This window comes from Ictidomys tridecemlineatus, chromosome 16 (assembly GCF_052094955.1).
Source record: "Ictidomys tridecemlineatus isolate mIctTri1 chromosome 16, mIctTri1.hap1, whole genome shotgun sequence".
Lineage (NCBI taxonomy): Eukaryota > Metazoa > Chordata > Mammalia > Rodentia > Sciuridae > Ictidomys > Ictidomys tridecemlineatus.
The window spans coordinates 39492366-39520040 of NC_135492.1; the positions used below are offsets into that span (position 1 = coordinate 39492366).

Below are 27675 nucleotides of genomic sequence, written 5' to 3' on the forward strand. Positions count from 1 at the left end.
ATCCCAACAGCTGAGGAGGCTAATGCAGGAGGATCCAAAGTTTGAGGCCAGCCTCTGCAACTTGGCGAGGCCCTAAGCAATAGCGAGACTCTGGCTCAAAATAATAATAAAAAAAAATTTAAAAGGGCTGGGAGGGCTGGGATTGTGGCTCAGTGATAGAGCACTCATGTAGCACATGCAAGGCCCTGGGTTCGATCCTCAGCACCACATAAAAATAAATAAATAAAATAAAGGTATTGTGTCTAACTACTTCTAAAAAAATAAATGTTTTTTTTTTTTAAGGCTGGGAATGTATCTCAGTGTTAAAGTGCACATGGGCTCAGTCCTCAGTCTTAAAATATTAAATAAATAAATATATACGTACACACACAACATATATATCAAAAAATTCTATTAATTACATTATTTTCTGATAGGTTTTAATAAGAATTTTCTTGTGGAAGAACAGACTATTTTCTCATTGGGCATAGGAGATCATTGGTCAGTTGTGTACGATCAGAAGTTCTTCATCAGTGGGTACAACTGTCAACCAGTCTACTTCAATGGAAATCCTCCACATTCCACTGGATCCTTGCCAAGAAGTGTCTTTGCCTCCTGTACTTTATTAAACACGGTCCTGGGTTTTAATGAACTGTAGTGGAAATCTTCCCCTCATCTGCACCTGCGGGTCTCAATCCCAGATCCAGGTACAATATGGCACTATTAGTCTTTTACCTGGAATTGAAGAGAGAACTGGATTTGGATTTAGGAAATTCTACAAAATATAAAAATGTAAAAAAATATAAAAAATTTAGGGTCTTTTCTTCCTCTCTTCCTCTAAAACCCAGTAAGACTTTCCTCTTCCTCAGGTAGAAGGCATTTTTCCCAGATCCATCAGCAATCCTCTGAGACCTATAAAGCCACGTGTTAGATTCGGAAAGGTCTCTCCCAGTTGGGGAAGCCCAAGACGCTCTGACGGCGTCCCTTGTGTACCTTGTGTCGTTGTGATCGTCCCCCTGGATTGTAAACACAGATAAATGTCCAGAAACTGCAGGTGAAAGAACCCCTGCTCAAATCAAGAACCAATTTACATGATTGGAACTCAAAAAAACTCAAAGGAAAATGTGCTACACGGAGCTCCTTGCCAAAAATGCAAGGTTTCCTCTCAAAAAAAGGAAGTCGCCTAAAAAAAACCTGCCTTCCTTGGCTCCTAGTCACATCCCAGGGTGAGGGATCCCATTCCCATTCATCTGCTCTCAAAAGAAGTCAAAAGAGTTTGGGTTCCAGAAATTGTTCGTTCTAGTCCTGCTCCGTCACCAAATGGTTTTGCAATTTTCAGTGAGTTCCTCGGGCCTCCTGTGCTCATAGGAAGGGTGGGAGTGTCTGCCTGATTTGAAAAGCCCTTTGGAAGTGCCAAAGATTTACCAGAAGAGACATCCATCGTTGCCTGCCACACCATCTCCTTACCTGCTGTTTTGGACGGTCCATGACAAGTGTTCATCATCTCCATGGAGGTGGGCCTGTTTTGATGGTGCTCATGCTAACGCTCCAGATGCCTTTCTCTTAAACATCTGTACAGGGCCAGCAGAGAATAGCCAGGCCCCCATCATGAGCTGGGCCAGTTGGCTACAGTTAGGAACCACACATATGTAAGTCAATTTCTAAATCTGTCTTCTATTAGTTATATATCTTTTGAGCAAGTCAATTCCTGCCTCAGTTTCCTTACCTGTCAGAGAACAGTAATAACTATCAGGACTACACTGAAGGACTATCGGGAAGACTCAATAAGACAGCATTATAAAATACACTCAGAGTGTATTTTATTGTAAAGGACTGTGCAGATGTTAGCTATTTATATTTCTGATGCCTGTGGAACCACAGAGCTCACCAACACTGCAACTGAAATTCAGAAAAAGGAGGCTCCCCACCCATACTTATCCCAACGTTAAATACCCAGGGGAATCCAGGCAGGTGTGAGGCCAACCCTCTTGCGGTGGCTCTCAGGCTTAGTCATACCTGCTAATGTAACAACCGCTTCAAGTCATGCTTCTACCTTCCCCGGGTGACCTTGAATGGGGACACTTCATTCTTCTCTCAAGGGTTCCATTTCCTGGCCTGGAAAATGAAGGAGAGGGAGCTGAGCGAGGTGATCCCCAAGGTCTGGTGCTGTGACATTCTCTAGGCGGAGAGGGAGTACAAGCAGGGGCCAGATCTGCAGAGCAAACACTAAATACTAGCAGATGGTTCGAGAAAGATGCATAGGAGATGTGAATTCTAAGTCCAGGTTTTGCCTGATTTTAAGAGAATCAGAGATGGTCCCCTTACCAAGTCTCCATTTCTCTGATGGTGTTGGGGAATCAATAATAACTACAATTAAACTACATACCAGAAACTGCCCATATGTTATCTTCATATATTAAGTATCAACGCTCCCCTGCTTTTTTTTTTTTTCTAGCCAGTGAAGTAATTTATACTCCGTGAGGTTATACCAGCTATGAGAAGATCTCGGGACTAAAATGTTGCAGAGCTAGAAAGCCGGACTGACCGAATGCAAAACCTGTGAGATTCCCCATTAGGATATTCGGACAAGCCCCTAAGAGAGATGAATCCATTAATAAACACACTTATCAAAAAACACACTTATCAAAAGCCTTCGGAGAAATACCATGCCCTCCTGGACTCTTCTCATAAGCTCCCCTACCATCTCCTATTACCCAAAGTCTTGCAGGCACAGAGAATTAGCATAACAGGACCCAGAATAAATTGATCCTGCCCAAGGAACAAGTCAGCTTCAAGCCAGAAGAATCTAGCGAATGAGACACCCTTCTTTCCACCCCAGTGTACCCCAGCCCTGTTTTCACCCAGCCAGGACCCCAGCTCTTCACCAAGCAGCTCTGGCCTTTTGCAGGATGCTGATGTGTTGGCTGTTGCTATGGCGACGGAGGAGCATCTCTGTCATGCACACATGAGCAACAGAGAGTGGGTTTCCCCCGCCTGGGAAACTCGGAGGATTTATCAGTTGTTTTCCAGCAGCCTCCTCGCACTGCTTCAGCCAGGAGCAAGGGAGCATCCCCTCCACTTAGCGTTCGACCCACGCCAGAGGCAGGGCTGAGCGTTCTGGACCACTTCTGTGCAGAAAGCAACCCCCTCCCTCTACTTCTGGTACAGTCCTTGTTCGATGGAGATGCCTTCCCGGTGGTGGGATGTGGGACTGACAGGGTGCAAGTGAGTGAACTGCTGTGTTTACAAAGAGCCAACAGGTAGCCCCTGGCTCTTCAGTCCTCCTGGGCCACTCCCGGATTGTGAACCAGCTAGATAGTTAGAGCCAAACTCATGTAGCTTTATACCCTGCTTCAGCCACTTATGAACAAGGCAGTATCACGCCATTTCTCTAATAAGACTTAGCTTATTTATGTGCAAAAATGGGTTTAATAATTCTTTGCAAAGTCATTGAAGAAAATTAAATGAGATTGTATAAATAGGTCCTAATACCAAGGGCACCTCGTGATAGGAACCCTTTTTTTTTTCAGGGGATTGAACTCAGGGGCACTCAACCACTGAGCCAAATCCCCAGCCCTGTTTTGTATTTTATTTAGAAACAGGGTCTCACTGAGTTGCTTTGGGCCTCGTTTTTGCTGAGGCTGTCTTTGAATTCAGGATCCTCCTGCCTCAGTCTCCCAAGCTGCTGGGATTATAGGTGTGCACCATGGAGCCCGGCTGGGAATGCTTTTATGATAGCAATTATTTTTTAAAAAATAGCTTAGTGAAACATGTTCTTATTTAAAGATAGGCAGATATATGTTTTGTTGTTTAGTTTTGTTTTGTTTTAGAACTGAGAATTGAACCCAGGGGTACTTAACCACGGAGCCATATCCCTGGACTTAATTTTTTGTTTCGAGACAGGATTTAACCAAGTTGCTTAGGGCTTCGCTAAGTTCTTGAGGCTGGCTTTGAACTTGTGATCCTCCTGCCTCAGGCTCCCAAGTGGATGGGATTTCAGGCATGCACCACAGTGCCTGGCCCAGATATATGTTTTAATCCCTGGTTCGATCTTCATAGTCTGATATCTACTGAGTATTCTGAAGTCAATTTTTTTGAGTCTCCTTCATGTGCAAAATGAAGAGGTTCGGATAACCTATGAGATTCTATGCAGAAGATTTTATTTTGATATAGTTATCATATCTGGTTGGAATTTGGGGATTCTGACTAAAAAGGAAAAGAAAAAGGCACCTTCTATAGCAGTGAAATAGCACGTCATCATTACTGCCACCTTTAATGAGCACTGTATGTGCTAAGCACTGTGACAGATGCTGGTCCACTCTCTCATTTACCCCTGGCAGTAGCCATCATGAGGTAGGAATCGTTTTGGCAAATTTGCGGTAGAGGAAAATGGGCGGCGAGCTCTTCTAACAGTTGCAAAAAATAAATAAATAAACAAATCCTAACTTTGCCTTTACTATATCTGCACATTGAGAAAAAATTTTCCTCCCCTGCCAACCCACAACACCACATCATATGAGTTCCTGCATGGCTACCCCCAGGGAGAGGTTCCTTAGTTCCAGGGCCAGCTCAGAGCAGATGGCCCCATTTCTACTCTTATAAAGAGCCAGCTCCAGGGATCTGAGAAAAGAGTTGCAGTCCAAGGTCTCACACTTGACTCTAGGAGTGTGATTCTGTCTGAAAGCACATCAGCATGCTCCCTCCATCCTTTCCCCTCCACCCTGCATATTTGCAGAATCTGCCATGCATGCATGATGAAGAGCTAAAGATACCTGACTGGCTTGCCTGCCGCCCATTCCTGATCAGGAGTGAGTCAGTATTTCTATCTCCTGGTTTTTATCTTCTCCCTAGTGTCAAGAGAACGTCTTTTCTCATCTCCAAAATAGCATCTGGTCCATTCGAAGCAGGCTAGAAGTAGGCTGACTGCCAGCACCCTCGTTTCTTGGCAGATAGATGGCATTCCCCCATCCAATTATCTTGAAGTCTCCTTGCTTCATGATGCAGCCAACCCCTCCATCAGGAGCCAGACCCAGGTAGCCTAAAGTCACCTTGAACAGATCAATAGTAATGATGGCTACAGATCTCATCTTCAATTCTTGCATCGCTTCTACTAGGTAGGAATCTCACTCTTGTTTTTTTTTTTTTTTTTTAAATGGGGAAACAGAGACTCAGAGAAGGGAAGAGGCTTCCCCAAGGTCACACAGCCTGGCACAGAAGAACTGAGATTCTCAACTTTAGAAAGAAGAGTTAAACAGTTCCTAAAGGCCGCTTGCTTTTCCTATAGATCATAGCCAAATGCTTGGAAGGTGCTGGGGATTAGAGAGCATGCCAACCCAGGTTCCAGAAAATATCCCCTGTGCTCTCTTCAAGTGTGCCTCCAAACATCTGCTCCAGCTCTTTCCTCAGCTTGGGATGCCCTTCCCTGTACCTAGCAGCGCAGTGCATGTTCCAAAAAAGAAACCACAGGTTTCATGGTTGATTGAGCTGCTCTGGAATCCTGACTGTACCATTTGCAAGTTTGTGATTTCAGGCAACTTCTCTAGTCCCTCTGAGGTTTTCTTCCACTGTAAAACAGGGCCATCTGCCTCACAGTGTTGTCATGACAATATATGAGCTTGAAGGGCCTAGCATGGTGTCTGACAGTTAGCAGGTGCTCATGATTACGCCCTTCCAAATACAGCTCAGGCACCACCGCCTCTAGGAAGCCCTGCCTGATTGTGCCTCTCTCCTCCAAGCCCTGACATATATTCATTTATTTTTTTTTCTTAATTCATTGAACCAATATTTTTAAAAATACATAAATAACTCAATCATAGTACTCAGCACATGGTGTTATAATTACTGGGTCATGTTCTATTTCCCCCATTAGACGAGGATCTTTCTGAGGGCAGAGATTTTTGTCTGAGTCATCTCTGAATCTTGAATGCCTACTCTGGGGCCTGGCAGGAGGGAGGAAGTGAGAAAGCAACAATAAATAAATAAACAAAAGTCAAAACAGAAAGAAAAAGAAACGAGACACAGGACTGCTTGTAAAGACTTGCTCAAAAAAAAAATTTTTTTTTTGAAAAGAAAAAAGGTAACTCATCCCTGTATCCAGGGAGGCTGGAAAGGCACCTGATCCTTGGGCAGCCTCCCCTGCAAATGTTTCTCCCAATTCCCCCATTGACAGGAGCTGACAAGAGAGGAATATCAATGACCCCCTGAATAGGAAATCTCAGATGAGCCCCGCACCCAGCACCCAGCGTGCAGACAGGCAAGTCTGCAGAAAGGAAAATTCCAGTTGAACAGCCGATGGGGATAGACTGCAGCCCCAGGCCTGGTAACAAACAGTGTGTGGAGCTGTCAGTCGGGGACCAAGCTCCGCCCACCTCCAGCAACTGCGGCTGCAGCCCCAGCAACAGCAGGCTTGGCAGGTGAGGAGGGCAGCCAGATTTTCAGCAGGGAAGCAGGTGGCTGGCTGAGGTGGGAGCCTCTGCCCCTAGTGCTCACAGAGCTGGAATTTAGAGCCTTGGGCAAAAGAGTCAGGGATGAAGAGGAGCAGGTCTGCTTTCTCCTGCCTCCCCAGACAGCTTTCCTGCCCACCACCAGAGGTCCAGAGGGACTTTTGAAAGTCCCATTCCAATCCCACCATAGAGGGGAGAGCCACTGTTTAACAAGCAATTCATGCATCTTGGTACTACCCTTCTAGTTTTTCTACCTGCCTTTCTCCTCCTCCTCCTCCTCCTCCTCCTCCTCCTCCTCCTCACTGGGGATTGAACCCAGGGGTGCTTAACCACTGAGCCACATCCCCAGCCCTTTTTATATTTTATTTAGAGACAAGGTCTCGCTAAGTAGCTTAGGGCCTGGCTACATTGCTGAAGCTGTCCTTGAACTTGCAACCCTCCTGCATCAGCCTTCTGAGATGCTGGTATTACAGGTCTGTGCCAGCATGCCTAGATTCTTCCTTTTCCCTAAATAAAGTCGTCTGTGTCTGTCATACCTCTGTACCTCTTCCTGGAATGCTGTTCCTTCTTCCTGGAGTGCACTCTTGAGTATGCTTTGCTGAGTTGGGGTCCTTGTACTAGATGAAGACTAGAATCCTCAGACTAGCATCTGAATGCAGACAGTTTGCTTAATAGGCCATCCTAGGAAGTATGGGGGTGGGGTGGAGTGAGACAAAAAAGGTAAGGGAGCCAGGAAAAGGGGCATTAGTGAACAGGTGGCCATTATGGGCAACTGGGGTCCAGTCCCACTGAGGAACCCTGATACTTGCTGTAGACCACATTTTGGAGATGTTTCCCTTGAGGGGTGAGAAATCTAGAGCATTTAGCCACCAAATCCCATTCAAGCTGGTTAAGTAGTGATCCTGATGCCATTCACTCCCCCAGCAGCTGCCCTGTGCAAGACCCAGGCACATCCTTGCACCAGAGCAAGTGCTCAACTAGAAAGTTACGGGGAGCACTGGCACCATCTGCTACCCTTGCCAATCTAGCTAACTACTCCACCTTTTCCAAGGCTCAACTCAAAAGCCAGTACCTTTAATCCTAAATAAATTTCACAACCTCTCTCTCTGCATTGCCAGAGTAGGTTGAACACAACTCTATCGAATACTTGTCCTATGGAACTTTCTGTGTATCTTCTCCACTAGACTGTGGGCTCCTTTAGTGTCCTGACTTCCAGCACAAAGAGACACATGGATAACAGGTGCTTTGATCCTAGTACTGATTAAATATCAGTGATAGTTGAGAATGCTAACTAACATTGATGAATCCTAATACTAGCTGAAGAAGAGTTAGAGGGGATTTCTTATGCATGATTTATACATATTTGTAGCTGTTTATAATATGCATCACATCATCAATCTGTTTTAATATCCATGGTACCATCCTAGAGATGCTTCAGCATAGGGATTGGGCCATCCTTTAGCCAGAACCTTTAAATGACTTCTGTCTCAGGGGTCTGGACCTTGCCTACAAGGTGAGAGAAAGGATTGGAACTCAAAGTCAAATCCAGTGTGACGTTTTCCAAAGTAGCCTGAGACAACACAGCCAGAATTGGAGCTTTTACCTTGTTGCCAAAACAACATCCACTTAGGAAATATGAGGGAAAGAAAAAATTATTATAGCAACGAAAGAGATGGATTACCTATCATAAAACTTAACGAGATGTGTACAGATTCTTTTGAACAAAAATTGGTATGACTCAGGAACAACAAAGAGCACTTGAGCGACAACAGAAAAGGTAGATCATGTCCTCAGATGCAACATCGTTAAAAAATGTCATTTAAAAAATTTTTTTAAATTTGTTTAAATTAGTTATACATGACAGTAGAATGCATTTATGCACTTTGATATATCATACATAGATGGGATAAAATTTCTCATTTTTCTAATTTAAGTGTTGCAGAATCACATTGGTCCTGTAGTCACATATATACGTAGAGTAATAATGTCTGTTTCATTCTACTATATTTCCTCTCCCCACATCCCCTCATTTTTCCCTAGACTAATTGGGAAATGGAATGCAGTTCAAATAGGAAAAAAAATGCCAATAAATTTTGGGGGGTAATTAGACAAATTGACTATGAAATCCACATGGAATAAATAAGCTGGAATCACAAGAAGAATTTTGACAAGGGACATGAAAAAGAGAAGAACTGGCTCTACCATTATTAGAATGTCATAAAGCTGCAGTAATTTAAGCAGTGTGGTTCTTGTGTATGGAGAGACAGATCAATAAAGAGAAAACTCAGAAATAAACCTAAATGTATCTATACATCTAGTGTAGAATAAACATGGCATTTCAAGCCAGTGGAGAACAAGATTATTCAATCAACATTATTGGAATAATTGGATTGTTACCTCGGGAAAAAAAAGAAACTAAGTTTTAAGGTCCGTAGTTCACACATTACGTCAAAAAATTTCCAGATGGATTGAAACCAAAATAGTAGTAGCAGGAGAAAATGTAGGAAATTTTATTTTATAACCTAAGGAAAAGCTGTCTAAGAGTGATGTATCGCAGAAGTCATAAATTTTAAAATTGATAAATTTGACTACCATGATGTTCCTCCACGGAAAACGCTTTCATAAATTCCTAAGGCAAAAGACCTACTGAGGAAAATACTTGCAATCCACACCACAGGCAGAGCACAGATTTCCTTAATATATTTTAAAAGCTTGTACATATCAATAAGAAGCAAAACCAACAAATACACGTGTGTGTGTGTGTGTGTGTGTGTGTGTGTAGATGATAGTAATGAGTATGAAAGGAAGGAAATACAAATGGCTTCTATACCTCAACATAAGAAAAGAACTAGGGGCTGGGGATGTGGCTCAAGCGGTAGCGCGCTTGTCTGGCATGCGTGTGGCCCAGGTTCCATCCTCAGCACCACATACAAACAAAGATGTTGTGTCCGCCGAGAACTAAAAAAATAAATATTAAAAATTCTGTCTTCTCTCTCTCTCTCTCTCTCTCTCTCTCTCTCTCTCTCTCTCTCTCTCTCCCCCCCCCCTCACAAAAAAAAAAAAAAGAAAAAAGAAAAAGAAAAGAACTAGATGCTATGATTTGGATATGGTTCATCTCCTAAAGATTCATGTGCTGGAAACTTGGTCTCCATGGTGGAGTCGTTGGGTTGGTGGGAACTGTTAAGAGGTGAGGTCATTGGGGGAACCACCCTTGGGAGGGATTAATGTAATTCTCAAAGGACCCCAATTAGTTTCCAAGATAATGACTTATTATAAAAACAGCAAACTTGTCCCGGGCATCCCTTTGACTTCCTGTCTCACCATGTGATATTTTCCACCCATAATCCCGCCATTATGATACATCCACCAGGAGATGGTCTCCTGGTGAACAAGTAGGGCTTTCAGCCTCTAAAACCATGAGCTAAATACACCTCTTCTCTTTATAAATACCCAACCTCAGGTATTTTATTCATAGCAAGAGAAAACAGACTATTACACTGGATAACCAAGAGAGATGCCTACACACCGTTTTGTAACTAAATTTTGTGCCTTGTGCCTGTGCTACCTAGTTTCAAAACAAATAAAGATGATTTTAATAATAATCCATAAAGCCCAGGATCCTAGCTAAAGGGACAACTGTGGGCATCCATGGCATATGTGGAAAAACATGGAATAAAAGTTGGTAATAGAGAGACTTAAAGAGTTAAAAGCAGACTGGGGGTATATAAGTGGTGTGATCAGTCTCACAGTCTTAGGTGTTCAAGTTCCAGATTCATTTTGTCCTGTGTGGCTGTGACAGTTGACTTCTGTGACCCTCAGTGTCCTCATCTGTGAAATGGGAATAATCATTGTAATGACCAAGCATGGTGATGCACTCCTGTATTCCCAGCGACTTGGGAGGCTGAGGCAGGAGGATCGCAAGTTTAAGGACAGCCTCAGCAACTTATTGAGAACCGCCGCCCCCCCCCCCGCCGCCTCCAGGAACTTAGCAACACTCTGTCTCAAAATAAAAATTTTTAAAAAAGAACTCACGATGTAGTTCAGTGCTAAAGCACCCTTAGGTTCAATCCCCAGTACCCACTAAAAAGAAAAGATGAACAAGAAGTGCCTAACACAATACCTGGCATATAGTAAGGACACAAAAGGCAGCTTGTATGTCCTAGACTCTGACTTACCCAGCTTGACTGTAAATTTTATCTGCACATCCTGTCTGGCAGTCCCAAAACACCTCTTTTATCTCAGAAGATGCCGAAGGAATAAATACCTCAAATCCTCTTTTGCAGTTATTCTTTTTTATTTCCCAAAGCGTCCCATACCCAAGAATTAACAGATTTTTATTGACTTGCACAGAGCTCTCCGGCCCTGACTTCTGGAAAATTCCGTTAAGGTTCTAAATATACTAATCTATAATTGTGGCTCGATGTGGTTTGCATTAAGAGTTCAGCGTGTGCATTTTATACCGTGCCACGGCTGATCCAGCCCTAGACCTGTCGACCAGGCTGTCCCACCAACTCGTCGCATTCCTGCCAGACCTTAAAAGCAAACTATAAATGGTAGCTGAAACCCTGAGCCGTCCTTAGGTCCATCTGCACTACTATCTGACCCTAACTGACCTGGGATCAGTCCTGTGACCCAGGTCTCCCTGATCTATTCCCTGTCTTTGATCCCTACCTCTGGCCCCTTCTGGACAATGTGATCATGGTTTTTATTATATTTTATCTTTAAATACTCACAATAAACCACCTTTATTTGGGCTCAGACCAGGAATCGACCTCTCTGTATTTATTGGTTTCTTTTTCCACATTGTCTACAGCCTGTTTCCATAACCCCATGAGCTGTTTTTACTTCTGGTAACTGATCTTGGCCCTCTTCCCTGTTCTATTAGTGCGAGGTTGTCCCTGTCTGCCACTCCTAGCTAACCTCTTGATGAGCAAGGGGCTCCAGGTGGGCCAATTTTCTTGTAGATGTCAGGCATGTGACCTTGAGGACAACGAGAACCACCTTCTGTCTTTTGTCACAGAGTGGCAGGATTTCATCAGCTACCCTGAGGTGGTCCCAGGCCACTCTGGCCTTATTTGGTGTTATGGGGTAGGATGTCTTGCACGGTCTTCCAAATGATGTGGGTGGGGACCCAGAAGTGGTAGGGGCCTTGGGATGGGTTGGTGTTCATCTCCTTACGGAGCAAGGCCAGGTACTTTTACTTGTTTCTGTAGAAATGCTCAGAAATGATCCTTGCAGAACATGATCGCCACTTTGTGGCCCAGAAGTATCTATTTAACAGTGATAGTCACCCCTATGTGGCCCAGGAGTTGACCCCAGCCATTTAACATCAGGACCTGAGCCTCCACCATCTTCCTGAGAAGCCCCTTCTGTATTTTTATATTTTTTTCTTCCCTCCTGGCACTTGTACCTCAAGACTCCTGAATAATTTTTTTTGAGGGCGGGTTACTGGAGATTGAACTCAGGGGCACTCGACCACCGAGCCCCATCCCCAGCCCTATTTTGTATTTTATTTAGAGACAGGGTCTCACTGAGCTTCTTAGTGCTTCACCATTGCTGAGATCTGCCACTGCACCCAGCTCCTGAATAATTTTTGACACTTTTTAATGACATATTTTTATGGGGAGGTATTTGATGTTTCAATACATGTTGGCTATTGGTCAAGGCAGTTAGCATATCCACCACCTGAAACATTTCGGTGTTTTTTTTTTTTTTTTTTGGTTATGAGAACATTCAAAAACCTCTCTTGGGGCTGAGAGTGTACCTTCTTCTGGCTATTTGGAAATATTTAATATCTAATTTTCAATTACAGGCTGCCATGCCCTAACATGACTCATTCTCTTGATTACAGTTAGTTGGTTCATCCAACCCAACCAATTCAATTAGTCTTGTCCTGGGAGAGATTTTTTTTTTATGATTTCTGTTTTTATTGGTTTGTTTTTTTCACCCCCCTAGGGGGGAAAAAAAGGAATGATAATTATTTTTGTGGCAGTAGGAGCTAATGTAAAAACTAAGATACATCTACAGCTGTTTGTAGTACCTGTCAGTTCAGGTCTTTTGAAGAACAGATACCAAGGTGGGATTAGACATGGAAGAGACTTCTCAGGGGAGTACAGGGGAAGGATAAAGGGGAGGGAGCCCGAGTAGGGCAGGGAGAGCCTTCCAATTGCAGGATACCTTGCAGCCAGATCCATGAGGAATCACCAAGTCGAAGCTGCCTATTTGCAGATTGGGCTAGCAGTAGACCCCCCCGCTCTGTTAGCTGGAAACAGTTTGTATGAAGCATGGCCTCAGCCAAGCACTAGTTTGGATCCACAGGAGTGGAACCATGTCTTCTGGTCCACCTTGCTCCCTCCAGCCAGGTCCCTCAAGGGTAATCTAGTTCTCCGGAAGCAGTCACTAAGACAGGATTAAATGTGCAAAGGTCTTATTAGGTGAATCACCAGTGAGAGAAAACCAGGAAGGAAGCCAAGGAAAAAGAAAATGGTAGAACCATCAGACGGCAGAGCAAGTGGAATCCCAGTTGACAGAGAACGAGAAGGCAGGATCCTAGGCTCCCATGTGGAGCCAATGAGGTTGGACAAGGCTGTTGGCAAGTCTTCAAGCCAAAATCAGTCATCCGGGGATGCTGGGTCTTCCAGGGCTGGGCCTGCCTTAGTGTCTTTGACAAACTTGTCACAAGCTAGAAGCAGCACACCAGAAATGGAGTCTTCAAGCTAACCTAGGCAATGAACTTCAGCAGCTGGGGACTCGGTGGAATTCTCTGGCTGCATTTTTCATAGGCACGTTCTCTCAGCCACTCTAAGGAAATCTGAGTGGTGCAACTGGACAGCTTCCAAGCCACCCTACAGACAGAAATGTAGCCTGCTATAAGTACGACATCACTATAGTGACAAGACAGAAAGAGAATCCTGGCACTAAGCGCTTGATGACATTTCTTCCTAAAATCTAGAGTTCCCTGCCTTCCACAGAATTCAACTGTTCACATTTTCCTTGCTGAGCCAACAGTCTCCTCATTTTGCTTGCTCTGGTTTGAATTGAGTTTCTGTCAGACTCCTGATTAATACAGACCTAAAGGCAACAAACGTGAATGGTGACATTTCGGCCTTGTGATCAGCTGCTGGGGGAAGCATATTTGGTCAGGGAATTCAGGGTAAGTCTAGGTAGTGGAATTACTCAGACAAATGAGAACTGGTGCTGGGTTCCTCATAACAGTTGACAGTTTGAACTGAATTTGATGAATAAATGGTTGCTTAATAACCAGGAAGTCTTTAAGAGTAGGAACCACAGGTTGCATCTCTCATACCTCCAGTATATGTAGTTATTCCTAGAACCAAAGAATCAATAAATACTTACTGAATAAAGGAGAAAGATTTCCACCCTCAGTGAGCTCCCAGTCTAGTAGCAAATCAGACATAGAAAACTCCAATAGGTTAAATGCTGTTATAGAACTGCATACACGGTGCTAGGGAATCAAAGAGGAGGAACATTTAATTCTGCCCTCAAGGATCAAGAAGTCTCTCACAAACTGCATGTGGTGATGCTTACCTGTAATGCCAGAAGCTCAGGAGGCTGAGGCAGGAGGATCGCAAGTTCCAAGCCAACCTCAGCAACTTAGTGTGAGGCCCTAAGCAATTCACTGAGACCCTGTCTCAAAATAAAACACAGGGGCTGGGGTTGTAGCTCAGTGATAGAGCGCTTGCCTCTCATGTATGAGACACTGGGTTCAATTCTCAGCACTGCATGTAAACAAATAAATAAATAAAGGGCCATTAATAACTAATAAAATATTTTTAAAATAAAATGATATACAAAAAAGGGCTGGGAATGTGACTCAGTGGTTAAGTGCCCCGGGGTTCAATCCCCAGTGAAGAAGAACAGAGGAGGAAGAGAAGGAGGAGGAAATGGAGAAGTCTTTCCCAGAGGGACTACAAAGAATAAGTTAGACTATGCCTCAAAAAAGAAGAATAAAAATATCTTGCTAAAAAAAAAAAAATAGAAGCATCTACAAAGATGTGATGACATAAAAATATAAAGAAGTTTGAGAAACAACAAATTGGATTGAACTAGACCATCAGCTTCTATGTCTTATGAACTGAGTCTTATTCTTTAGTGAACACTCATTACTTAGCAAAGGGCTTAGAGCTTAGTGAGTACTTAGTGCATTTTGTGTTGTGTTGGGGGTGTAGTATTAAAAGTAGCAAAAGCCTGGAAGTGGACAAAAACCAGCTAGGTGTCTCTCAATAGACAATTGGATGGAGAAAATGTGGTCTAAATACAAAAGAGAATTTTACTGATCCACAAAGAATAAGAAATTATGTTATTAGTTGTTGATGAACCTTTATTGATTGATGATTGATTGATTGATTGATATATGGTGCTAAGAATCGAGCCCAGTGCCTCACACAAGCTAGGCAAGTGCTCTACCACTGAGCCACAACCCCAGCCCTGAAATAAGTGGTTTTTTTTTTTAAAGGAGGATCTCATTAAAAGGAGGATGAACAATGGAGAAGAGGAAGGGAATTTAGGTAGAAGAAGGGGGATGGGAATGGGGAGGAATTACAGGAGGAAACTGAACAAACTATATCATGCGCATGTATGAATATGCCCGTTAATTCCACTTTTATGTATAACTCTGATGCACCAACTGAAAAAAATTAATAGAAGGAAGACAATAGCACAGATAAGGGGATTAGGGGAGGCAGGGGGTAAGTGGAGAGTGCTGGGGATCGAAGTGGAGCCAATTATGTTCTATGAATTTATAAGTATATCAAAAGGAACCCCACAATTATGTATAATTATAATGAACTCATGAGATAAGGCTAAACAAATTGGAACCAGATGGTGATAAATGACAGTAAAGTAATTAAACCTTAAAGTATAAAATAAGAATAAATAATATCCACAGGAGCAAACATTAATTAGGCACCTGATGTATGCCTGGCTCTATCCTGAAAAGTTCATGGCCATTATCTGATTTCCTCTTTCAACAATTTATGAAATACATACTACTACAATACATACATACATATATTTTTTTCTTTTTTTTTAATTGTAGGTGAACATAATACTTTTATTTTATTTTATTTTTTATGTGGTGCTGAGGATTGAACCCAGCACCTCACACATGCCAGGTGAGTGCTCTACCGCTGAGCCACAGCACCAGCCCTAATCCCTTTTTTTTTTTTTTTTTAACAACTGAAAAATACTGATGCTCAGGACATGGGGAGGCCTCACCAAAGTCAAACAAGAATGCTAAAACAGAGGTGGGATTCAAATCCAGGTTCAGTTATGGCCAGAGGCAAGAGCATCAGAGCATGATATCACCTCCCCTGCTAAAGAGGATTCACTTCTTTAAGATCAATCTGATACCCCCAAGCGTCCCTTACCCCTTTTGTCCACCTCTCTGGGATAGAGACTCAGAAGTTGGCTGAGATGACCTGAATGACATGACAGCGTTGGATGGAAGGGACCAAATCCATCAAGGAAGAGACGGGAGTTGGGGGAGAAGCCAGGACATGATCATAAATGCGACTCTCACACCCAACACTTAAGGATTTGTCCTATACTGGGCCCTGTGATCAATCCTTCCATGGGATCCTCTTGTCCCATCCCCCTGTGTACAATCCCACCCAAAGCATGAGAATTTGAAGCTCAAAGAAGTATAGGATCATTTTCAAGGTCATTTAGCTACTTAGTAGCAAATCAAGCATTCTAACTATTTCTGGTTCTCACATCAGAAGAATGCTTTTCTCTGTCTTATATTAATCGCTTTCTTTTTATTCTTCTTTTAATCATTTTATTTTTCTTTTTCATCTATAGACACGTAAAAACCAGGGGCTAGCTATCTCTGAGGTTGGAGGGGTGGTGTTAAACACTTGTTAGTGCTCAGGGCTCTGCCAGTTTCTCAGATTTTTCTCTCTGATCAGCTCTGTCGAGAGACCTGTTGCTGTTCCCAAGCTGAGCCACAGTCTATAGTAAACTGCTTTGGGAAGGGTTTCCCCCTGGAAGATTCATTGGAGGAAATTTCCAAATGTATGCATCCCTTACTAGTTTAACCAGAGGGAAGCCATTACCACCTTCCCAGTCTGTATCAGGGGTGAAGATGCACCCATTTTTCTCCAAACTGAAGTTCTGTTTAAAATGTGTTTTTTTTTTTTTCCTTTTCTTTTCCTATGTTGGGGATGGAACCCAAGCCTCCCACATGCTAGGCAAGACCCTACCACGGAGTTACACACCCAGCCCTTAACTATGTTCCTTAAAGTTATGCTCTGATAAACTTGGATCTCTATCTAAAAGCTCTCTAGCTGGGGAAAAAAAAATGGTAACAAATTCTAAACTAGCTGTCAGAAAATGTGGTAATTGGAGAAAAAAAAAATGAGTTTGAGGCATCAGTGAGATTGCACCATTATGTAAACTGTTTCTTTCTCCTTCTGTTTCATCCAGAGGTAAGAAAGGACTGTTTAGGAGAAAGAGCCTGGCCCAGACCTCCCTTGGCAGAACAAGAGGACGAGGAAGGACCACAGAGGCTCCTCAGACTAACTGGAGAGGGAGAGGAAGCAGCGAAGCCACTGGGAGTCTGAAAAGACTTTTAATGTCAACCTTGTTTGAAGCATGTCCGGCACAGGTGAGCTCTGGGAGGATTCAACGTGACGAGAGATTCAGTGTTTGAAAAAACTCATCTGCCCATCAGCTAAGTCAATTCTCAGTCTGGCCCTTCGTGGGTTGGGGATGGGGTGACCTTATTCAAGGTCGCAGAGCAGGGACCTGAGAGAGACTCAGAGCTAACTCTTCAAGTTGTTTGTAGTTATGCTCCAAATCTGTATTCTACCTGTAGATGATCTTAAGGTGGGCAATTAGGTCTGCTTAATATTCTCTTTTTCTTTATTCAAAACAAAGGTTTTTAGCTCACTGGTAGAGAGCTTGCCTAGCATGCATGAGGCCACAGGTGCCATCCCCAGCACTGAAACAACAACAACAAAAATGGATCATTGACCCTAAAAAGTCCGCCTTTAGTCTAAGTCACTTCTCCAGCAAAATGTTGAAAGAGCTGATTATGATTCAGGCCCTCAGATCCCCCATTTTTAAATATCTTTCCTTTCTCCTCTTCCTCCCGCCCCAAGACTCATCTCAGTCTACTCTTATCCTCTCTCCTTGTTCCTTGACTTCAAGGAAGATCTACTCGCAGGGACAGATGCACATATCCATATCAGAATTCTCAGGCAACGGCATTTAACAAGGAGATAAGAATGGCCTAAGCCAGAGGAATTGATATTTAACGGTAGAGCTTCAGAGGCCATCAAAGAGGGAAACAGGAAAAGCAGAGTCTTCCCAAGGCCCCCAAAGTCATCCCAACCAACAACCATATGCATTAGGAATCAGATCACTGTCGCCAAATTTTATAGGTTTGGCCAGTTTCAATAAGAGGCCGTGAGCCACATCAGAAACCACACTGGACCGGGAATCTTCTGAACTTTGTTTTCCTCATATGCAGACACTGGAGGTACATCTCATAACCCCCAGCTTAACATTGTGATATTTCAGAAGGTAGCTCTGTAAGGGTCGTGGCTGGGATGCTGTCTCTGTCGCTGTTACTGGGGAGACTTGGTAAGTCCCTGAACCTCACTAAGCTCTAGCTTTCCCATCTGTATGATGGGAATTTAAAGTACCTACCTCGGGATGGGGTTGTGGCTCAGTGGTAGAGCACTCACCTAGCATGTGCAAGGCCCTGGGTTCGATCCTCAGCACCACATAAAAAATAAATAAAATAAAGGTATTGTGTCCAACTACAACTAAAAAAAATAAATATTTTTTTAAAAGTACCTACCTCAGAGGATTATGAGAAATTCAACAAGTTACTGGTACATGACAGGGTTCCATGAGTAGTTATTTTCATTGCCTCCTGTTACAGAGTGACCTGCTCTTTCCCAAGCAGCAGGCTGTCACCTGTAAGGTGACTATTTAAAAAAAAATTGGGCTGAGCATAGTGATGCACACCTGTAATCCTAGGAACTCCGGAACTGAGGCAGGAGGATTGCAAGTATGAGGCCAGCCTCAGCAATTTAGGAAGTCCATAAGCAATTCAGCAAGATCCTATCTCAAAATTTTCTAAATAAATTAAAAGGGCTGGGGACGTTGCTCAGTGGGGAAGTGCCACTGGGTTCAATCCCCAGTACCAAAATATAAAAATTTTTTTAAAACTTGAGGATGAACATTCCATTAGTTTTACCAGTTTCTCTAACCAATTTCGGAAAGACCTTTATGTCCAAAACAATAAGAAAGTCTGTTGAGAACAAAGAAAATGATTTCTTTCTTAAACAAATGGAGCTTTAATATTCTAACTTTTCACCCCTGCCTTTAGGAGTCACTGAAATTAATTTGGTATTGAAAGAAGCAAATTATTCTCCTTATGTTTTCATAATCAGGTCCCTGGAAAGAATTTTTAAAGAGAAATGAGTATGTTGCACCTGGTCAATATTATAAAACAATTAGTTCTCCAATTAACAAGAGGATAACAAAAATATCACATTTTATTAAGTCTTCTTGGAAATAAAGTTGGATCCTATCAGCTTAATAGTTGGTGACAGTTTCAGTCCTCCTTACTGTTCAGCATAGAATGTACACAAGAAATTATATAAAAATTGAATATTTTGTTCATCAAAAGTTAAAATGTGGAGCTGGGGTTGTGGTTCAGAAGAAGCACACTTGCCTAGCATGTGTGAGGTCCTGGGTTCGATCCTCAGCACCACATACAAATAAAATAAAGGTATTGTGTCCACCTACAACTAAAAACTAAATGTTTTTTTCAAAAGTTAAAATGTGGGACTGGGGTTGTGGCTCAGTGGTAGGGCACGTGTTTAGCATGGGTGAGGCACTGGGTTTGATCCTCAGCACCATATAAAAATAAATAAAGTCATTGTGCCCATCTATAACTAAAAAAAAAATTAAAAAGTTAAAATCTTTGTCAGAGTTTAAAATATTCCTTTACTTACTTAAACTCCTACAATGCCATTGATTTCTTTCATATTTTCTTCCTTTAATGCATAAATAGGTGCATTATAAAATATAGGTCAGAAAAAGGAAAAGAAAATCCACCAAACTGTGCAACTAGTTACCAAACCAGACATGAGGAAGACATCCTTGATTTCTCCACACATGACAGCATTCAGCTAATCTTGTCAACTGCACCTCCTTAATAGCTCTGGAATCTCCATTCCACGACCATTATAACCTAGGTCAAGTCCTTCTCCTGTCTGACCTAGATATCCATGGACCAGCAGCCTTGGCACCAACTGAGAACTTGTTAGGACTGCAAAATCGCAGGCCCTCCTCAGACCTACTGAATCAGAAATTGCATTTTTAACAAGATCCCTGGGTGACTCCGATGTCCCTTAAAGTTTGAAATGTGCTGCACCAGATTCTGTAATATCTACCAAGCTCCTGGATGATACCCATGTAGCTCTTCCATGGATACATTTTGAATGTCTCCTCACATATTTCCATGTTTCCCGCCTAGCCTTCTTCCAGTCCAACCTATATTTTGCCAACTGACACTATTTCATACTGTCATATGAAAGGATCACTTCTCTGATCGGAACCTTCAACAGTCCTTGGAGTGCCCATTTGTGTTTCTGGTATTAGTAATAATAGTCGGAGGAATTGTGGCTGTTGATTTGGGTTTTCATTGTTTTGGGGGGGTGCAGTTTGGTCAACCTCTTTCCTAGTTTAGCATCCCGCACTGTTCAACTGTTGAAAATCCCATCAAAACTCCTTAACCTGACTTCCAAAGCCCTTCTTTATATTTGTATTAGTGAAGGTAGCAGGATCTGCCAAAACACATCAACTCTCAAGTCTCAGCAGTTTAATACAAGAGATTATTTCTTGTGTACATTTTTTCCACCATGTTTATTCTTTTTTTATATTTACTTTTTAGTTGTAGTTGAACACAATATTTTATTTATTTATATTTATGTGGTGCTAAGGATCAAACCCAGGGCCTCTCAACCCCAGCCCCTATCCACAGGTGTATTCTTTTTTTTTTATGTTTTTTTTTAAAAGAGAGAATGAGAGAGAGAGAGAGAGAGAGAGAGAGAATTTTAATATTTTATTTCTTAGTTTTCGGCAGACACAACTTCTTTGTTTGTATTGAACCCAGGCCGCATGCATGCCAGACAGGCGCGCTACCGCTTGAGCCACATCCCCAGCCCCAATCACAGGTCTATTCTTGATTTAAGTAGTGGCTCAAGAGCCCAAACTCTTTCTACCCTGAGGCTCAGCTGTATTCAGCGTGGCTTCTATGATGCTGGCCATTGTGGGTGGAAGAGATAAGAATAGAACAGTCTTTAACTGTGATCGCAATTAAGTTTTATTGAATTTCAATTGTTTAAGTCACCCAATTTTTAGGGCAACCTAATCCAGCGAACACAGATTTCGACTTGTGATGGTTAATTTTATATGTCAGAGGGCCCAGATATTTAATGACTTTTGGGATCTATAAGGGCATTTCTGGATGAGAGTAGCATTTGAACTGAGTAAAGAAGATTGCTTTTCCCCATGTAGGTGGGTCCATCCAATCTGTTAAGGTCTGAAAAGAATAAAAATTTGAGTAAGAAAGAAATTTTTTTTCTCTCTCTGTCTGAAGTGTCTCCAAGCTGGAACATTGGCCTCCCACCTTTGAACTTGGACTGGAACTTGCACCAATGACTTTCCTGATTTTCAGGTCTTTCAGTTCAGGCTAGAACTATATCATTAGTTCTCCTGGATCTCCGGCTTGCTCCCTATAGATCTCGGATTTCCAGCAATTAGAACTGTGAGCAATAAATCTTTGTTGTTTAAGCCACTCAGTTATGGTGAGTTTAGGGCATCTGAAGCTAACTAAGACCATACCCCAGTTCGGACCACCTTTTGGAGGTTCATCTTCTCCAGTTTACTTAAATGCACAGTGAGAGGGAAGAAGGAGGTAAGAGATTTCACAACTTCATCTCCAGGGACAGAGATGCATATGCATCCTGATGAGCAGGAGAGGCCTCACCCAGCCCCCTAAAGAAGCAAGTTTGTGATCTGAAGCCCAAGTGGGCCATCTGGTCTAACCAATGGAAAGCTGGGAAGGAAACAATGACAGGGACAAGATATAGGATTTCTTGCCCTTTTCTCCATACATTCATTTTGCCATTGTACCCTGCCTTTCCAATATCCTTATAACAGCCTCCTGATTGGTCTAGGTGCCAACCGTCTCTTCTGCTCCCATTTATCCTTCACCATGCCATTGTAGAAATCGTTATCTGGGCTTGTCCCTTCATTTCTTGGTAGGTTAAGAGCATGGAATTTGGAACCATGATGCCTAATTTCACATCACTTTTCTGTTATGACTAGGTGTATTGCTTTATCGAGTTACCAAGTTTCCTCATCTATAAAACAGGGGCATAGTAGATAGATTGGTGACTCCCTCCCCCCCCCACCCCGCCGTCCTAATTCCCAGAAACTGCTGGGAAGGATAATTGCATTTAAAAAAGAGGTCTATGCAAGTAATTAAGTCAAGGATCTTAGAATAAAATCATCCTGGATTATCCAGTGCATTGTAAAATTAATAGCAGGTATCAAAAAAAATTGACCATAAAAATAAAGAGTTGGTTTTATTTTAGGTTCTCAATGCTATTCCATTGGTCTATATGTCTGTCCTTATGTATCTTATATATATATATATATATATATATATATATAATTTTAGTGCTTAGGATAGGACCTTACACAAGCTAGGCAGGTGCTCTGCCACTGAGCTATGCCCCCCGCACCACCACCCCCAATTTTTTTTAAAAAAATTTTCTTTTGAGACAGGGTCTCACTTAGTTGCCTAGACTAGCCTTAAACTTGACATCCTCCTGTCTTAGCCTCCCGAGTACTTAGAATTCACCACCATGCCTGGCTGGGAGTCATTTTTTAAATGGGATATAATTTACAAACCATAAAATTCGTCCTCCTCAAGTATGCAATTTGGTGACTTGTAGCATATTCACAAAATGATGTGATGTGCAACCATTACCACTTAAGTCCAGAACATTTTTATTATCTCTAAATCCTTTTTGTGGCCACTGCTTTCCTCTTCTTCAGACTATACTTTTGTTTTTCTCTCGTTCTGGGGGTTGAACCCAGGGCCTCAAGCATACTAAGTTGTACAAAGTGAGATACACCCCCAGCTAGGTGACAGATGGGCTTTGGTTCCTTCTGTTGCTCTGCCCCTAAGGGAAGTGACTATAAATAAGCTGGCTGGGTCTGAGATCTTCCTAGTTTTAAAACTAAGGGAACCTCTTTAGTCCTGGTCACATTTTAGTAAAATAGATGAAGATGGACCTTCAACTGAATAAACACAATTATTCCCTGTGGTATACATTATCAGTGCCCTGTCCTGTGTCTTACCACTTGGATTTGTGTACCAGCTATCTCCACACTGCCTGTAGCTCATCTCTTTGTCTAAGGTTTCACCAAAATCATGGAAGCCTACAGCACTCAGAACAGTAGGCTGGATTAACCCAGCTCTGTGGGAGCAGCATTGATATTGATGGCCACTCTTGGGTGGGATAATTCTAAGGCAAGAGTTTTACCCTGGATTCTGTCATTTCCCCCAGAGGGATATGTTTCATTCACCCACGGTGGCAGCTGGCTTCATTGTGTGCCCTTACTTTCTTGCCTTCCCTTGCTTGATCACTTTTCCACTCTTAGATCTTTATCTCGGGGTCTTTTTCTGGACAAGTCCAAACTCCAACATCCCCCACTCCCAGACCTTTGAAAGAGACACCGAGCACTTTCTCAAACCTGTGTGGAGTGTTTTTGCAAATGGAACTTCCAATCCTTTCTTTCGATCAAATTGCTGCTCATCAAGACCCCATATAGACATTCGAGAACTATCACCCTTTGGCTGGACAGATCTTGACATCTTCCCACCCCACAACACACACAGTTCCTTACCCAAAGCCAAAACCACCTTCAATCTTCAGGTTCCCTCTCGGGCTCAGGAAGGCCAAATTCAAAGCAGGAAACTTTCTAGTCATGGCTGGCTGCGCTCCATCTGATGGTAGAGAATCACATCAGCACTTCTTATTTCTGTTTATTATCAGTGTCAGGTCCTCTTGGCAGGCAGGATCATGCCCCTGCCTGTCAGTAGTGAGAATTGTCTGAGCCCTCTGAGAAAAATGGATCACAAATGCACTGCAGTATAAATGCAGAGAGAAGCAGAATTATGAATGCAGACAGCCGGAGCAAAGTGACATTGGAGAAAGGAGATCTGACCAGAGTCACATCCAGAGGACCCTCCACTACCCTAAAATCTGTTCATGACTTCTGCATGAAATCCCACCATAAGACAATTAAACTAGAGTATGTATGCTGAAGGTGTCTTTGCGGCTATATCTCCATCTCACATGCTCTTCTTCGTGTTTTTTTTTTTTTAGTTGTCTATGGACATTTATTTCATTTATATGTGGTGCTGAGAATTGAACCCAGTACCTCACACATGCTAGGCAAGCGCTCTGCCACTCAGCTGCAATCCCAGCCCCGACATGTTTTTCTTATAATGGAATATCTACACCTCTCCACTGAGAGGTGGGGTCTGTACTACCTTCTCTCAAAACTGGCTCTGCTTCAATGCATGAGATGAAGCAGAAGTGACATTGCATGAACTCTCAGACCAGGTCATAAAGGCAATAATGAGTTCTGCCTGGATCTCTAGAGGGATGCTTGCCCTAGGAACCCAGTCACCTTGCGAAGAGAAAGCTCAGGCCATAAGGGACTGCAACCTGCTAGTTGTGGCCAGCCTCACCACATGAGTAAGTGAGGCTTCTGGTGATTCCGCCCCTAGACTTCAAATCCTGCAACTGAAGACGGCAAGAGAAGAAGAATCAGGACTTCTCCACTCTGCCCTGGGTGAGTTGGACTTTCAGAAACTGAGAGATAATAAATGAGCATTGGTTTCAAGACCCCATTTTTGGCTGATTTCATATACAGCCAGAGATGACTAAAACAGACGTGAATTCTTTGGTTGTACTAGAGGGCGGCCTGTCTAGGTAAAGGTGGACCCAGATAGGGACACTATGAGGTTGGGTAGTCATTACAGTCTAGTGTGAATCACTCCTACTTGCTACCATTCTTTTATCCCCCCCCCCCCCACACACACAAAGATATGGTTTAAAGTCTTAGGAAGCTGAGTACCTGTCATCCCAGCGACTTGGGAGGCTGAGGCACGAGGATCAAAAGTTCAGAGTCAGCCTCAGCAACTCAGCGAGGCTCTAAACAACTGAATTCAGTTAAAAATAATCTCCTTGTCTTCTTAAATTGCCAAGGATCTCACTAAGTTGCTGAGGCTGGCCTCCAACTGTGATCCTCCTGCCTCAACCTCCCTAGCAGCTGCTATTACAGGCATGTACCACCACACCTTTCAATCCTTCTTCTTATACCAAGGACAAAGTGTCAAATTGTTGCTCCTAAGCCTTTAACACTTCTCTCACTATTGCTGATCTGCAAATCTCCCTCTTTAATAATGAAAAGCCTGAGGCCTGGAGCTCAGAGACTTCCCAGGCAAGTGTCTAGCTACCATTTAATCACATTTTTGCTTTTGTTATCGTTATTTTCACAGTTCCTCTCCTTTTATGGTAGATGATTCTGGTTTTCCATTTAATATAGCGATTTAAAAAATGTTCTTTTAAAGCTGTAAATTGTGTTTATGGTTTTTTTTTAAAAGCAAATCTGTTTCAAAATATTAAATATATTATGGTGTAGACGGTTCTTGGATTTGGAAAAGAACATGAGAGTGCTCTAGTCAAGTGACAGACATTTGGAAGTATGATATTAGGCTGCCAAGGGCAGGGGCCCGGGTAACAGCTTCATGGAACTAGGTGGACCACCTGACAACTGAACCATGTTCCTGGTCCTGAACTCTGTTCCTACAGTTCCCTGTTCTGCTTCTAGGACCCCAATTCTTGTGTTGCTCTCCTGTCCTTTCAGATTCTTCCAGAAGGTAAATCAACTCACACTTTGGATTATTTGGTACAAATATTTATAACCCAGCAATTCAATTTTTTAGGAATTTAATAAAATTACCATGAATGTGCCCAGGGTGCATGGCTGAGAAGATTTGGGGCCACATTATTTAGGACAAGGAGAAACTAGGATCTTCCTAAAGAGCCAACCATAGGAACCAGTATAGCAAATGAAAGTACTGTAGACCTCCCCCAAACAGGCTGGCCAAATGACAATAAAATACCAAACACTCTGTACCAAATACTTCTCTGGGAAATTTACACGTTAACTCATTTAATCCTCACAGTGCTTCTACGAGGCAAATGTTATTACTGGCCCCATTTTACAGATGACAAAACTAGGGCAGAGAAGGGTTAATTATCTGGTCCAAGGTCACACAGCTGGTACCTAGCAGAGCTGCATGCCTGTAATCCCAGCAGCTCTGGAGGCTGAGGCAGGAGGATCACAAGTTCAAAGCCAGCCTCAGCAACTTAGCAAGGCCCTAAGCAACTTAGTAAGACCCTGTCTCAAAATAATAAAAAATAAAAAATAAAAAAGGGCTAGGGATGTTGCTCAGTGGTTGAGCACCCTGATACCAAAATAATAATAATAATAAAAATAATAAGGCATGCTCTCTCAGTTACTATGCTGGAGTCTCCTCCCCTTAAGACCAATATTGGAGGTGAAAATGATTGACATGGAAAAGCATTCCCAAATATATTAGTAAGTGAAAAAGGCAGACAGGTACCAAAAGAAAAAAAAAATCCGGAAAAACATATACCATATGTCAAAAGAAGATATTTCTGGTTGGTGGGAGTATTTTTTTGCTATTTTGTTTGTTTCTCTGTGTTTTCCAGGTTTTCGGTACTGAATGCTTGTTACCTTTAATTATAGAAATGAAATTTCTGCAAAGATGGCTTTTCTACTCAGCTTTCCTATTCCTAGCTGCTCCTTAAGAGAATGGACAATAATAATAAAAATGATCGTAATGATGGCCGACATTGAAGGAGTTATTGGTATTTTAATGGATTGACAAGCATGATCTCATTTAATTTTTCACAACCAGTACCTCGCTGGATAGGGGTACAACCCCAGGGGTTACAGCTGGCATAGAGTCTACATTATGGACTGGACTGTGAATGGTAGCCCTTGGCAACCCAACTGCCTAGCAAAACCCAAGAGGGGTAGATAATAAGCTAATAAGCAAAACCAACATGGTTGAAACCCAGGGTCCATTCCTCTTGTTTGTAGATGCAAAGGGGACATACCCAGGGCATATCAAAGAAGGCAAAATAAAATCTGGACATCTAGACACAGGCTTAGGAACCAACAGGTGCATGGTGACAACATGAAAATCGAATGCCAAGAGTTAGGACTCCCCCAGCACCTCTACACCCCGGCTGTAGACCCTGCTCTGTCCCCACCTAGCTACACGAGATCTTCAGAAAGTTCCTTCCCCCCCACTCCTTCCTCTGGGCTCAGCTTCACCATCTGCAAAATGAGGGAATTAGACAAGATGATCTTTAAGATCTCGCAGCTCCGAGAGTCTACAATTACAGATGGCATCCCAATATGGGCCCAGAATCGTGCCCTCCCACGCAGCATGGACCATCTCCCTCCTGCTTGCTGCAGGCAGCATCTCTCAGGCTGACCTAGTTTGTGCGATGGGGAGAGAAGGGCAGAACAGGGCATGCAGGGGGAGTGAAGACCCAGAGGCTCCTCTGCCTCTGCCTCTCTCACCTCCTGAGGTCTCTCCTCCCAGCTCCTCTGAATGCAAAGGCTTAAAATATCTGACAGGGTGGCCGTGTGGTTTCAAAGCATCGCTTTTTTTTTTTTTCTTCTTTTTTTCTTTTTTCCAATCGCATTGGTGATTCACCAGGGTTTCTCTCTGACTTTCCAAACATGCTTTGTGGAAGTCATGCATGCGGGATCTTCAGGGTGTTTTATTAAATGCAAAAGCAAGGTGCAGAGCCGTGTGCAGCAGGGTGAGAAATAAAACAATGCAAACATACATTTGTGTTTGTTCGTGGAGGGAGCTCTAGAAGGAAACAGGAGACCCCAGTAGCCATTTGTCTCCTGGGAGGGAAACTGGGTGGAGGTTGGGCAGAGGAGGAAAACCTTATGCCTTTTTGAGTGTGTGTACTACCTACTCAGTTGTTTAAAAAATCAACAAAAGACATTCTTCCTCCAAGACTCCCTGCCTGACTGGGTTCACATAACAAAATACCCATAGATGGCATGGCTT

At 42.8% G+C, this 27675-nt stretch overlaps 1 protein-coding gene and 1 long non-coding RNA gene across 7 annotated transcripts in view; one reads left to right on the forward strand and one right to left on the reverse strand.

Moving 5' to 3' along the window:
* Window positions 1–402: 402 nt before the first annotated feature.
* Window positions 403–27365, reverse strand: LOC120891598 (uncharacterized). Of its 5 annotated transcripts, XR_013431315.1 has the most exons (5): window positions 27171–27365; window positions 23385–23484; window positions 1996–2094; window positions 1447–1605; window positions 403–714 (listed from the first exon to the last, which is right to left on the reverse strand). It is a non-coding gene; the product is annotated as an uncharacterized LOC120891598 (long non-coding RNA). The 5 variants fall into 5 exon arrangements; XR_013431317.1 differs by lacking the exons at window positions 23385–23484; window positions 27171–27365 and adding an exon at window positions 4752–5106; XR_013431316.1 differs by lacking the exons at window positions 23385–23484; window positions 27171–27365 and adding an exon at window positions 2824–3166.
* Window positions 16894–27675, forward strand: part of LOC110597420 (phosphatidate cytidylyltransferase, mitochondrial) — a 103547-nt gene continuing 92765 nt past the window's right edge. For both annotated transcript variants that reach the window (XM_078033462.1, XM_078033463.1), the window contains exons 1-2: window positions 16894–17049; window positions 24274–24338. The gene's annotated coding sequence lies outside the window, so the exon portion shown is untranslated. The remainder of the gene's footprint in view (window positions 17050–24273; window positions 24339–27675) is intronic.